Source organism: Crocodylus siamensis, chromosome 14 (genome assembly GCF_052110815.1).
Source record: "Crocodylus siamensis isolate JL-2025a chromosome 14, ASM5211081v1, whole genome shotgun sequence".
NCBI classification, from domain to species: Eukaryota; Metazoa; Chordata; order Crocodylia; family Crocodylidae; genus Crocodylus; species Crocodylus siamensis.
The window spans coordinates 4,276,254-4,289,008 of NC_143408.1; the positions used below are offsets into that span (position 1 = coordinate 4,276,254).

At 54.9% G+C, this 12,755-nt stretch overlaps 1 protein-coding gene and 1 non-coding gene across 11 annotated transcripts in view; both read left to right on the forward strand.

Annotated features, from left to right (window-relative positions):
- Positions 1-12,755, forward strand: part of PTPRS (protein tyrosine phosphatase receptor type S) — a 205,226-nt gene that overhangs the window by 27,024 nt on the left and 165,447 nt on the right. The gene's annotated exons all lie outside the window — the stretch shown is intronic.
- On the forward strand, positions 895-1,006 carry LOC149853213 (U6atac minor spliceosomal RNA). Its single transcript, XR_016439222.1, has one exon. It is a non-coding gene; the product is annotated as a U6atac minor spliceosomal RNA (small nuclear RNA).

The window sequence follows — 12,755 nt, forward strand, 5'->3', positions numbered from 1 at the left end:
AGCAGCATCTCGGCTCCAGTCTGTTTTGGAAATCCAGCAATCCTCTCTGTTTTTTATCCTCAGTCAAGCCAGGAAGCCCTAAAGGGTCAGGTTGACTGGATCAGGCCTGCATTGCTAGGCTTGTTTCTGTTCCTTTTTTTTTCCCCCTTGCCTCCTGTACAGGCTGCTAGTCGAGCTGGGAGCCACGTACCATCATCAACATCATCTTGGCCGCCTGCTTCCATCCCAGGCAGCCCTCTGCAGAAGGCTTGCTCGCTGAAAGTAACCATGCGGCCCCTGTCACCCCGATGGAGATCCCACCCCCAGAAAACATCTCATCGCAAAGGACACACCGTGTTTAATCTAATCACCAGGCTGCCCTGCCTGCAGCGTCTCCCGCGCCTGGCTCGCAGCGCTCAGGCTGAAGGGACAAATTGGAACGGAGCGCTTGTCTGTTCGGAGCTGTCACTCCCTGCAGCCGCTCGCTGGGGAGAGGCTTGCTGGGGCTGATGGGACCGCGAGCCATTTGCAGCATCTGGCCAGAGCTGACAGGTCAGCCTTGGAAAGGGCCTTGATTTTTTTTTTTTTTTTTAATTTTTTTTTTTTTAATCCCCCCCACCCCCGTCCCCCTTCTTACATTGCGGGGGACTCCTATAATGTAGGGTTGGTACCCCCAGACCTGCTCTGCTGCTACTCGTATTCAACTCCTGCATTGCCCCATCTTGTCACTCCTTAGCATGGCGCGTTACATCGTCCCAGTGCCAGAGAGGAGAGAGCAGCAATCGCATACCAGCAAGCAAGTAGACTTGGGCCAAGGGCTGTGCTCTGGGGCCAGTATCTGATCCGTGCAGCTTGCCTGCCTGCTCCATCCTGCTCCAAGAAGGAACGTGAGGAATGAAGTGCAACAAGGGCAATGTGTTGTATGAAAGGAAAGAAGGTTAGCACTCCCCTTGGTAAGGATGGAAGACATCCATGCATACGGTTAAGGCATTGCCACCTACTTCATGACATTTAACCAAGCTTCCTGGTGGTGTGTTATGGCTTGGGGAGCCCAAGGTTATGAGTTTCAGGCTGGGTGTCAGCCTCTAATTGGGGCTGGACCCGATCATCTGTAAGGTCCCTTCCAGCTCCCTAACAACTATGAAATAGGAGAAGAGGTAGGAGTGTCGTGCTGCGCGTCAGAGGCACAGAAGCTGGAGGCGTCTTTGTACCGTGCACCGCTGCTCTAATGTACGTTGTCTACGACAGCATCCGCGGGGCCCTGGGGCAGCTCGGGATGTGCGGAGGTTGGGGTTTCCATCACACCTGCTCTTTCTAGCTGGAGACTGAAGGTCTGGGAAGGTGTGTGGCTGGTGCAGTGACCCACAGCCTGGTGCTGAGCATCCTTTAAGGAGACCACTGAAATGAGCAGCAGAGGGAGTGCATTAAGCCCCTGTCTGTGCAACGTCCCATGACGGCATGGAAATGGCAGTGCATTTCAGGCCAGTGCCTGTCTAGTGTCGAAGCAGGGCCATGCTGCAGGAAGTCTCGGGTGCTGGCAGAGCGAGAGAGAGGCTGTAGCTGCAGAACAGAGCCCTGGAGCCGCTAATCTCCCCCCTGCAATTAAACATTTTGATGTTGCTGGAATGGTGCGTGTCTGCAATAAACATGTTGTCAGTGGGCTTGATGGATCTGGCCTGGGGAATGCAGCCTCCTCGCCCTGCATGGAGAGCTGAGCCGTGCTGCCAGCCATACATCAGCTCTCTCCATTTCCAGGCACCTTCATCATTTACGTTGCTAGGACTTGAAACGGTGGGGTGCAAAACTTGAGCGCTCAGCCTTGTGTCATGCGTCAGATGGCGTTTAAAGGATGTGTCTGGCTTTGGAGCAGCCTGGTGAGGAGACCTCAGATCACCTCCCCCAAGGAGATGGGGTTGGAAAGGAGCCTGCTTGCTGTAGCACCGTTCTTGCCGTGATTTAGGGTGGCCAAGTTGGGAAGCCGGTGCCCTTCCTGAGGCTGACTAGAAACCGCCTGAAGAGCGACCCAAAAGTCTGCGTCTCTGGCATGAATCGGCCTGCGCGGAGGCCGGCGCGGTCTCTCCCTTGCTGCTGGGGTTCCTTCAGGTCGGGGGTTGAGCCCCACTCCTATTGCAGCATCAGAGAAGCTGTGTTCATGGGATAAAAGGAGGGTTGTGACCTCCAGGTCTCTCAGTCCAGCAGCCGCTAAATGCACTTGGTTTTGGTGATGCTCCTAGCTGGGCTCTAGAGGCAACTTGCAGGAGTGTTTCCCTCGGGATCAAGACTGGCTTGCTGTTGGAAAGCTCGGGGTGGCTGAAGGTGGCTCAGTGGAAGGAGGAACGTGAATTTGCTGCCTGCGGTTGTTTGAGGGCTGGTGATTCATAGGAACCTGAGTAACCATCCAGACAAGCGTGTCGTGACTCTCTTGAGGCTCTTCCTTTTGCTGCGGGGCACTAGAAACTTGTACCAACTCTTCCGAGAGCCACGGGTGCCCTTGGGGATCACAGTTGTCAGCCTCCTCCCCGCTGTTCCCCCTTCAGCACTTGCCACACTGGAATAACCCATGGCATTGCTCCAACCAGCATGGGACCTGTTGCGTTGGGCTCAAGCAGACGGGGGAGTGGGTGGACAGGAATCCTTGCTGCTGGCACAAGGCCATCAGGAATTGAGAGCACGTTTGCAACGTTTTTGGGCGCTGGGAAGATTTGCAAGTACCGCTCAATGCGGACCTCAAACGTGACATTAGCAAGGCTGTGTGGGGGGTGGAGAGAGGCACAGCGAGAGACCTTGGGGAGGATGGTGTAGGAGGAAACGTGAGCCAGTTCACTTGGAGGGCTCAGGGGAGTAACCGGAGATGAGAGAAGGGAGAATCCTAGAAAGCATCGGCGTCAAAGGCTGAAGGTGATAGCGAACGGCAGAGCCGGGCTGCCGAGATTGAGCTGCATAGTCGAAAGCAATGCAGCTCGGGCCGGCCAGCAGTGACCATTCGCTCTGTAGCGCGCCTGAGACGGCTGGCCGGCCTGAGCGAAGGAACCAGAGGTGGTAGCAGACTTCACTAGAGGGAGACGGGGCCACACTGCTAGTTTGGGCAGGACCCACCGGGCCCAGGCGTGGCAAGGCCACCCCCTGCTTTGGCACCACGTGGCCTGGAGCATGCCAGCGGGTCAAGCCAAGTCGGAGGAAGCGAAGTGATTGATTGGCAGGTGGAAAGAGCAGAGGATCACAATGAGTTGCCGTAGCCAAAGTGGTGACTGGCAGGTGGCAGGGACCTAGGAATGGTTGTTGCCAAGCCCAGAGGTGGATCCTGGCTCGCAGCCATTCACGGGTTGCAACATCAGCAAAACCACAAGGGTGCTCACCTAAAAATGCCACGTGGGCGAGTCGAGCTGGCATCCCTGGCAAGGCAGAGGGGGCCGCTTGCATTCCAGCGCCAGACCCGGGGCTCGGCCCCCTCTGGACCCACAAATAAATCCCTGCTCCCAGCACTTGCTGTCTGAGAGGCGGGGGTGGTGGACTGCTTCCTCTCAGGCTGTCCAACATGCTATCCCCCACTGCCCAGGCTTCGGAGGGGCAGGCCCTCTATTGCAGGGGCACCGTTAGATTAATTTCCTCTCTCTCCATGTGCCCTGATCTGCCACCCAGTGACACGGTGACATTTCACGTCTCGAGTGTCTGAGCAATTTCATAAAGGGAGCCTGCACAAATGAAACGCTCTGCCTTTTGTGTCCGACAAATTGGATTTGTTAACCTGCAGCTTCATCCATCAGCTCCTGGGGCCCTTTCTGGCAGGTGGCTGATGGGGTGTGAGGGGTGGGGAGCAGGGGAAGGAAAGCCTGGAGGTATGGCAGGAGCCGGGTTCCTGCAGGACCATGGACCAGGCTGGTCTTGGGAACCTCTTGGTGGGCTTGTCTGCTTCCCTGTGGCTTTTGATCACTCTTCCTCACACTCCGTTTTCTCCACTTTTGAATGGCCCAAGTGGCTGTCGAAGCAGAGCAGGAAGAGGGCACATGCTCCTAACACAAGGCTGCTCAGGGAGGATGCGACACCTTTGCTAGTGCTCCGAATCTGCAGAGCAGCTGCGTGGGTTGGGTGTCCCTGGCTTTTACCTCTCCTTTCTTGATTCCCCTGTTTGCATCTTTGAGCCCCTCTCCCGGTCTCCTTACCACCTCCCAGCCCTTCGTGTCTGGTGACTGCTTCACCAGTATTTAGATCTGCTTTCCTGCATGGTGAAGGCCAAGGGCCCCATTGGGCCTGAGAGCAGACCCAGCTGCAAAGCAGAGGGGCTTTCTTACCTTTGCCTGTCCTGGGCTTGGTGGGAAAAGAGAGATGGGAGGCAGAAGCCCCTGGATGTGGCTTTGAGAGCATCTTGCTAGATGGCAGCTAGAAAAGCAGCCCTGCGTGTTAGGTGCTCTGAAGGGATGGGGAGCAGCTCTGGGTACGTATACAGGAGAATTAATAGTATATCACAGACCTGAGCTAGGAGCCTTTTTTGCCCTAGGGACCTTATAGCCTGGGATGCGATTGTCTGCTATGCATTCGATACACCTGCACTTAGGCTGTGTTTTAAATGGGGAAGGAGCAGGCTTGCAGTTGCATTAGAACTGGCTGGAGCCGCTCTCCAAATGCATAGCCCCCAGCCTGAGTGTTTGCATGGAGGAGAGAGCTCATGTTATATCTGAGAGCCTGGAGGGGGAGGGAGGGATCCACAGTTGCAGCCCTTGCTTGGCACGGCGTTGTTCCCAGACACCGGGCTTGGAGCTCAGCTCTTCTTTGCTCGACCCTTTTCTTTGCGTCTCATTCGGAGCCCGATGCAGGTGCGGGATTGCAGCCCATGGGGAGCAGGGTGTGCTTGGGGAGACGACTTCCTCCATCCCCCCCCAGGAGAGCGCGTGCTGCCTGCCCACGCATCCCCCTGTCAGGATCTGCAGAAAAAGTCTCAGGTCCCCAGGAGAAACTGCAAAGTTGCTTTATTTTTAATGCACGCCTGAAAACGAGCACTTGGCCGATTTTGGAGGGAGAGCCCATGACCGCCAGGAGCCATGCGTGCCCCAGCCACCTGCCTGCCCCCTCGTTGCAAGAGGCAGCTGCTGCTGCCCCAGTTTTCCAAGCTCTGGGCCAGGGAGATGCTTGGCTCGGTGAAACTCGGCTCTGTGTCATGCAGGGAATGGGGGCGCTTGGACAGGCCTGTGGGAACGCTCGGGCTGGCGGGAGAGGCGCTGGGAAGAGCTTTTAAGGAGGATCCTGCCACATCATGGGCATCTGGTTTCTATCCGTTGATGACCGTTGCCTGTCCAGGCTCGGAGGTGCAGTCTGACTCTTTGCAAGAGAAGCAGCTGGCAGCGGCATCCTTGCAAGTGTTTTGGGGGTCTCTGGGCACGGAGAGAAAGGAGTCAGCAATATGATGTCTCCCCCCTGCCTCCGGGGAGGATTAAAGGGGCTTTGGGGATTCCTGCGCTAGCAGAGGGAGGGGAGTTCTTGCATCTGTTGCCAGAAGGACACAGGGAGTGGAAAACTTGACCGGCATCCTCCAGGCTGAGAAGTGGAAATACGGTATCAGTCACAGCTGCATGTGAGGGGGGACGTGGGTCTCCAAGGGCATGGGTAGGCAGGCTTTTCTGTCTGAGGATCAGGACCCCATTCAGCGCAGAGGTGGGTGGGCAGGCTGGTGCTAGGATCTGGCCGGTGAAGCAGGGGCTCATCCCTGGCCGCGGTGGGAAGAGCGCCCACAGCTGAAGCCCCCCGTGCTCCCAGCCACTGCCAAAGCACCATGCCTGTGGGCCAGAGTCGATGGCTCTGCAGGCCTGATCTAGCAGGCCGTTAGTTGCTGGCCCTTATATTAGGGCAATATGTGTGTTCCCCCTTTGGGAAGCGGATGGGACCGTTGCTTAGATAGGGGCTGCACCGTCTCCCTTTGTACTGTCCTCTGACCAGGAGCCGTCTTCCAAACCCAGGAGGTGGAAGGAGCTCCTGGTCTCTACCGCGACGGGCCACAGAGGATTTTCACTGCCCCATCCCCTTCTCCCTTACATTCCTGCCTTTGTGCGCCATGAATAGTACTGTACTTCTGCTTGCCACTACTGCAAGAGCTTGTACCCCCCAGAGCTTCCCAGAAAGCAACACTACTGCTGGCCTGACCCCAGACAAAGTGTGACGCTGCCTGGGGTCCAGCGCTGCGACTATGGCTGCGTGGCCAAGTTGTGAGCAGCCGCCAAGGCCCTGGAAGGGTACCATGCATCGTTGTATGCTCGCCCCTTGCATGGGAGGCGCTCTCTTCCACCAGCCCTGCCAATGTAATGCACTCCCAAAAATATCAGCCTTGGTCTGTATAGGAAACCGCGTGTTTCTGCTCACTGTGGGAAGCTCGGGGGGAGCCCTGTGCATTCGTCCCTAATGGATTTTGTGTGCGCCGGAGCAATCGCTCTGCCCTTCCCTGGGGGCTCCAGGAGCTCTGAGCAAAGCCAGCAAAGGCTGAAGCGTCCTGTGCTTCTGCATCAGTCGTAGTCTGGACCAAATGCTTCCTCTCCGGCCAGCCCTGCCTGCAACAGCTCTCTTGTGTGGGATCCTAACTCGGGACCCTGACAATTGCCCCTCCTGAGGACTCATTAATTCTGTTTCTTGGTAGCCTGGGTCCTGGAGGATCAGCTGTTGCATCAGGTGTGTGACCAGGCCTCCAGACACAGCATTTCCTACCGCAGCGGGAACCACCTGTACAAACCCTGCCTACCCTCACGCTCTCTTGCCTGGAGAAGCAGCCCGGGCTTGGCTGGGGGGAGCAGCATCCCAGGTCTGGCTGGGAAAGGTAACGGGCGCTTCCTTTTCCTCTGGCTGTGTGCTGAGCAAGCATCTCCCGCAGGGCTTGGGTCAGGCTTGTGGGCAGCAGCAATACCACTGCGTTTCTGGCCTGGCTCCTTGCCCGGCTCGCTCTCTCCAACCCAGGGGCAGAGCACTGGGCTAAGGCTGCCCAAGCCACTGCCATCCCAGACTCCAGCACCCAAGTGCAAGAGCCTCCTGCTATCCTCAGTGCTTTGGCTTCTCTTAATTCAAGGGTGATTCGGTCGAATGCGGTGATGTGAAGGGCGAGAGGATCTCGGTGGGACCGGGACTGATGCAAAAAGTAATTTTGGGGGAGTTGGAAAATTCAGGTCAATCTCCCTGACCCTGGCACACTTCCCACCCCCCATGCTTTATTCCTGGGGGCCTGTCCCTCTGCTCACTGCCATCCCTTTCCCTTTATGTCCTGGACTCTCCAAAGACTGCTTTCTCCTGGGAGCCCTTCGTTAAGAGAGGAGTGGGACGCGCCAATTAGAGGCTGGATCTCGACCCGCCCTTCGTACTCCCTCCTGCCCTAATGTCACCTGGAAAGTCTTAGTAACCTGCATAGGGAATACCTTCCTCTCCCGGGGACAGTGACCATCCACCCACCGGTGCTCTCCATGGTAATGCCATTTCTCATCGTGGGGGTATAAATGCATCAGTGGTGTCACGTCCATAAATGCCGGTTGCGGGACCAACCCAGGATGCTATGGTTTTGGGTGGGGGGGAGGGAAACCGTGGTACTTTTGGGCTCCTTGGAAAAAAACCTTGTCCTTTCTCCAGAGGAGAGCTGGAGAAAGAGGGAGGCTTGCTCAGCAGGGAGATTTTCGGAGCTGTCCCAAGACGCTCCCCAGCTGAGAGCCCCATACCTAGCATTGCAACGCGTGGGAGCTGGTGTCCTGAAGGCGAGCGTGCTCCAGCTTTCTGAACCCACCTAGTCCCCTGGCTCAATAGCTGGGACTTGTCTGCTCCGTGTAGCCTGCCGTTTTGCAAAATAAAATAGCTAGTTGTTTGGGGCCAGGGAGGCAAACAAATCAACCGGCTGGTGATTTCTTCAATCATCCCGCACGTCGCACGAGGGGAAAATTTAATAAAGTGCCTGCCATCCCCAGAAGCTATTTGTTAAAGCCGAGGATAACGATGGGCAAAATTGAGTTCCTGTTTATGAAGGGTGCGCTTGCCTCGTGCTTTGCTTGCTCGCTGTGTCTCGCAGCCGCATCGATAGTCACTAGAAGCCTTTTCAGGAAAGGGACCTGTTCATCTGCAAACTGTCCTGTCCGTGTCCAAGCCCCGCGGGCTAAGGGGATGTGCCTGTGAGGGTCAGACTTTCACAAGGGAGCAGTGAGTTGTGAGGTTTTTTGTGGGTGCCCAACCAGTCTCCAGCCTTTTTAAAAGCATCCGATGTATCATGTGGTGCTGAGCACTTGTGCCTAAGGGTTGGAGTCCCTTTGAGGTGTCTTGGGCAGCCAAAAACTGAGGCAGCCTGAAAAAGAAATCCTGAATATTGTGTTACCCTTCTCTATGAGTCTTACCCTGTCTGTAAAATGGGGATATGTAGTACTTATACAAATGATGATGCATCAACAGTTGCAATTAAGCACAGTCTTAATGCATCGAAAGACTAAGTGATGTTTCAGACTAGAATGATGGACTGTGGATAGAAAGATCTTCTCCTCCATGCTCATGTTAACTTGTCTAGAGAGGATGCAAATCCTATATGGCATTTTACATATCAGGTCATTGCCCTAAAGCATCGTCCAGATGTTAACCAAGAAATCCTATTCTAGTCCCGAGAGGTGAGCCCAGGTCGGACTCATTTAGGGCAACATCACATATTGACTGGTCACTTCACCGGTGAACTGTTGGGTGTGGAAGTGGCTGGAAAGTTCAGAGCATCTGTGGGAATGAAAGAGCCCATGAAGGCCCAAAAGGATGTCTCTGAAGAGTCACCCATTTCCTTTCCTCCTCTCCACTTTGTCTAAGGCTAAGAGCTCCCACCACACACCCTTTCCCCAAAAATCACTCCAGCAAACCCAGAGGAAATGAGTAGATATCTCTGGCATGGTTAAGGTTAAAAATATATATTGGGTAGGATATAGGGGAGAGCTGTGATTTTTAGCAGAGCCCGCTGGCAGCGGAGAAAGCAATAGAAACGACACTTAAAGTCCCTGTTGCTGCAGGAGATCAGGGCTTCTCAGCCACGATTCATCCAGGAATATCTTGGGGACGGTGCAAAATGGCCTTTCTGCAGAAGATCAAGGTGGCTGCAGATGCTACGGTGCCGCAAGACGAACGTTTCACTGGGCTCCTGGTTCCCATCTTGGCCACCATGAGTGTGGAGCAGAGATGATTTATATTCCAAGCACTTTAAATATTTAATGCCATTTTACTTTTTTTTTCACTGCTGATCTTGTGCGTTCAGAAAGGGATGTCACGTGGTCCAACTATTTTTTGCATCCAGGATGCGATCTGGTTTCTTGATGCATGTTAGACGCTTCAAGTTTGCCGGTCCCTGCTTCCATTGCGCTGCCCAGCACAGTCGGCCCCCGGCCGTTGGCCACCGGGACAAGCGGAGAAGCACACTGGCGCCAAGGGACGTTGCGCAGAGCGTTTCCTGTTGTCGGCGGCTCAAGTGCTCTGACTTAAATCCATCCACCTTTCCCGATCGAGAAACTGAGGCTCAGGGGAGGGAGCGGACTGGCAGTTGATCACATAGCGAGTGGTTTGCTAGGGAGTGAGCCCAGGGGATCTGCCCCAAGGCTCCAGAGGCAATGCTCCTGTCCTTTATTATGAACGAAGTGCCCTCTTTGATTTTAAATCAGGGTATCCTGACAAAGCACCGCCTGTGTTGCCACCTTAGAGAAAATACCCTCCCTTTGCATGCTGTTGCCCTAACGCTCTCACCAGTTGCCGTTCTGCAGCCGAGCGGGGAAGTAGCCGGGAATGCGCTGGAAGACGCGGTGGGGCAATAACTCCAAGCAGCATTGGGCCTTCTCTGGCATAAAAAAAGGACAAATTAAATAAACATGCTTGATTGCTTAAACATTTGTTTTTTAAATTAGCAGCAGCTTTTTTAAATTAAAGTATTTGGATATGCTGCTCGGGAACACTTTAGCAAGTTGATTTCTTTTTCATTTTTTTTTTTTTTCTCTTCCTGGTGCTACTTTTCCAGAATAATTACTGATTTAAAAACCAAATGCAAAGCGACGGCCAAGTTTGCAGCTTAATCTTTTAAGAGAGACGGGTGGGAAGAAATGCCAGCTCTCAAAGCAGCGGGGCCCCCTTGGATCCCCGGCACTTCGGCTTATTGCAGGAGGGGCACGAAGCTTGGAGGAGGCAAATCTGCCCCCTTAGGAATTAACTCCAGGTTTCTCAGTTGCTTTTCTATGTTGTCCCAATGGAGAAACCCAGCCAGGGCTCTTGCATCTGGAGGAAGATGAGCTTCGGCAGGGTCTGGTGGACAAAGCGCTGGACTGGGACTCGGGGAAGCTACCAGTGACCTGTTGCATGACCTCTGGCTCGTTCAATCCCCTCTCTACTCCCCAGCCTCTTTTCGTTCTTGCTCTTTGTCTGGTCTGTCTCCTACCATCTAAACAGAGCCTGGCCGAAGAGCTTATAATGGATTTGTGCGATGCCTGGCACAACGGGGCTCTGCACTCCAGCAGGACTTTTAGATGCATCCGTAACATCAGCCAGGATCTCAAAGTGGAGTCTCTCGGGGGGAGAGAGGCTGCCCGCTCGACCACTGCAGCTGCTGCTTGTTGTTGCCTTAACTTGGGTTTTTTGCATTGAAATCCATATAGTCGCAGCTGCTGGTCCCCTTGCGGTGGTACAGGAGGGCGGCCTGTCTGAAGAAGAGCTGTCGGTGGTCCGTCCAGGAGCCATAGGCACAAAGGCGCGGGCAGCACAGCAGGGTCCCGGTCCAGGCTTCTAGCTGTCTGGTAGGACAGTAGTTACAGCGATCTTGCCCCTCCCAAACTCTCAGCGCACCCCCGACTCCTCGCATTGCTTTGACTCTGCTGCATCCTTTAACATTTAAGCCAAGCTGCAGGCAGGGGTGGAAAAGGGAGTGAGGGAGAGGGAGGCATCCTGTTCTCTAACAGCATCTGCCAGTGCTGGGGTGTTTGCAGTAGAGGTGCCTGCACACTGAGGGAGAAGCTCCTGGCTGAGCAGAGGTTATGACGCGCCGATACATCCTCTCAGTTACCATGTCACGCAAATAGGAGAGGGAAGAGCCTTTGTGCCCTGGGAGGCCTCTGGGTGCCGACCCTACAGCCAGGCAGGGAGCTCGACTCCCCGTGCAGGTGGCTGTTTTGATGGGGGCTGCGCATCTGCAGAACGGGGCTCCTCCTTTCCCCAAAGAGCTTGCTGTGTCGAGCCCTGATCCCTCAGTTGTCCTGGTGGGTAAATCCTTGCCCCTCCTTCCATCTTGTCTCCCTCCAAGGGCTTAGCGGGGTCCCGTGGGCATGTGAGAGCCCATCTTTGCATATCCGGTTGCAAGATCAGGGCCCCAGGTGGGCACCACATGGCAAATGGCGGTTGAATAGCGCAGTGTAAGGAAGCGTCTGATTGATTCGCCTTGCTCCGACGCTGCCTAAAGGTTACAGGGAGTATTTCTTTTTAATCCTGGGGGGAAAAAAGGGAATCCAGTTAATCATGTGAAATTTCAGAGGATTAAAATGGGGAGGAAAAGCAAAACACACAAAAAAAAAGTGTAGTTTCCTTTCCAGGAAACTAATAGCCCCTGCGCCTCCTTATCTTAATGATTTTCATAATTTAACTGAATGCAGAGATAATGGATCTTCATAGAGCTAACTTTAGATTTAATGGGCCTCATGTTCGAGCTGGGGGTGGGGGGGATTGATGCTTACGGGGCGAGATAAGAGCAGGAGAAGCTCTTTCTGGTGGAAAAGCAACTTGTGCATGCCGAGCGCTCTGTTCCTGCCACCTGAAACTCTCCGTGCAAACCATTTTGGAAACCGGAGGGACCCCTTCCCTGGCCCCAGCAGGCAGGGGGGGAGCCCGGGGCACTCTGGGGAGGAAGCGGAGACCCTGCCTCCAGGCCAGAGCATCCCAGCCAGTGTTTTTTGCCTCTCTTGCATAACCTTTGACCCTCCCTGGAATGAAGGAGCTGCAAAGCTGGGATCATCTGCGTTAATCTGGTCTCATTGAGGCGGGATCAGTGGAACCACCTCGCAGATTCACTGTATTATGGAGCAGATTGAGGGACTTAGAGAGCAAATTTAATAAATATCATTTCGATATTACTTGGTGGGAGAAGAAAAAAATCCTCTGAGCGGCTGATGTCGGAGGCACCCAGTGCAGGTTGGTAATGGGGGCATCGTGTGCTGGGGGCGCTGGGTTGAGAAATGCATGAGCCTCTTCCTCTTCCTCTCCCTGGCCAGAGACTAGGGCTGAGCTGCCAGCTAATGCAGAAGCCGTGGGTGTGGGCTGAGAGCCAGGGCTGACTAGCGGCGAGGAAGGGCAATGTGGGGGGAAAGGCAGAGGCGGAGGGTCTGGCAGGGCAGGGGACATGGGGGGCTTGAGGGTGCGGGTTACTAAGCAAGAATGTACATCCTGATCCTGCAATCTGCTGTGGCCCATGATGCCCCGCTCCCCACGCGCCGCACCGGGCACTTTTGCCGAGCACCATGCATGCAGGGCATGGTTTGCCGGTCTGCAGCGGCTTGCAGGACCGGCGCCCTTCCAAGGACATTTCACCTGCTAAAGGACGAGTTATTGCAACGTGCGGAAAGGAGACTCGGACCAGGCCCTCCACTAGTGGGAATCTGTGCTGCCCAAATCACGGTAGCTGTCGGGGGCTGCTTCGGTCTCCTCCGTTGAGCAAAGCTATGGTCATACCTCCTGGGCCAATGCTGGTAGGGTCTAGGAAGGCTGGGCAGGAGTTTGGAGTTTGCCAAGGGTGGGGCAGGATTATAGAGGGGTTTTCGGTGGCAGAGCGGAGG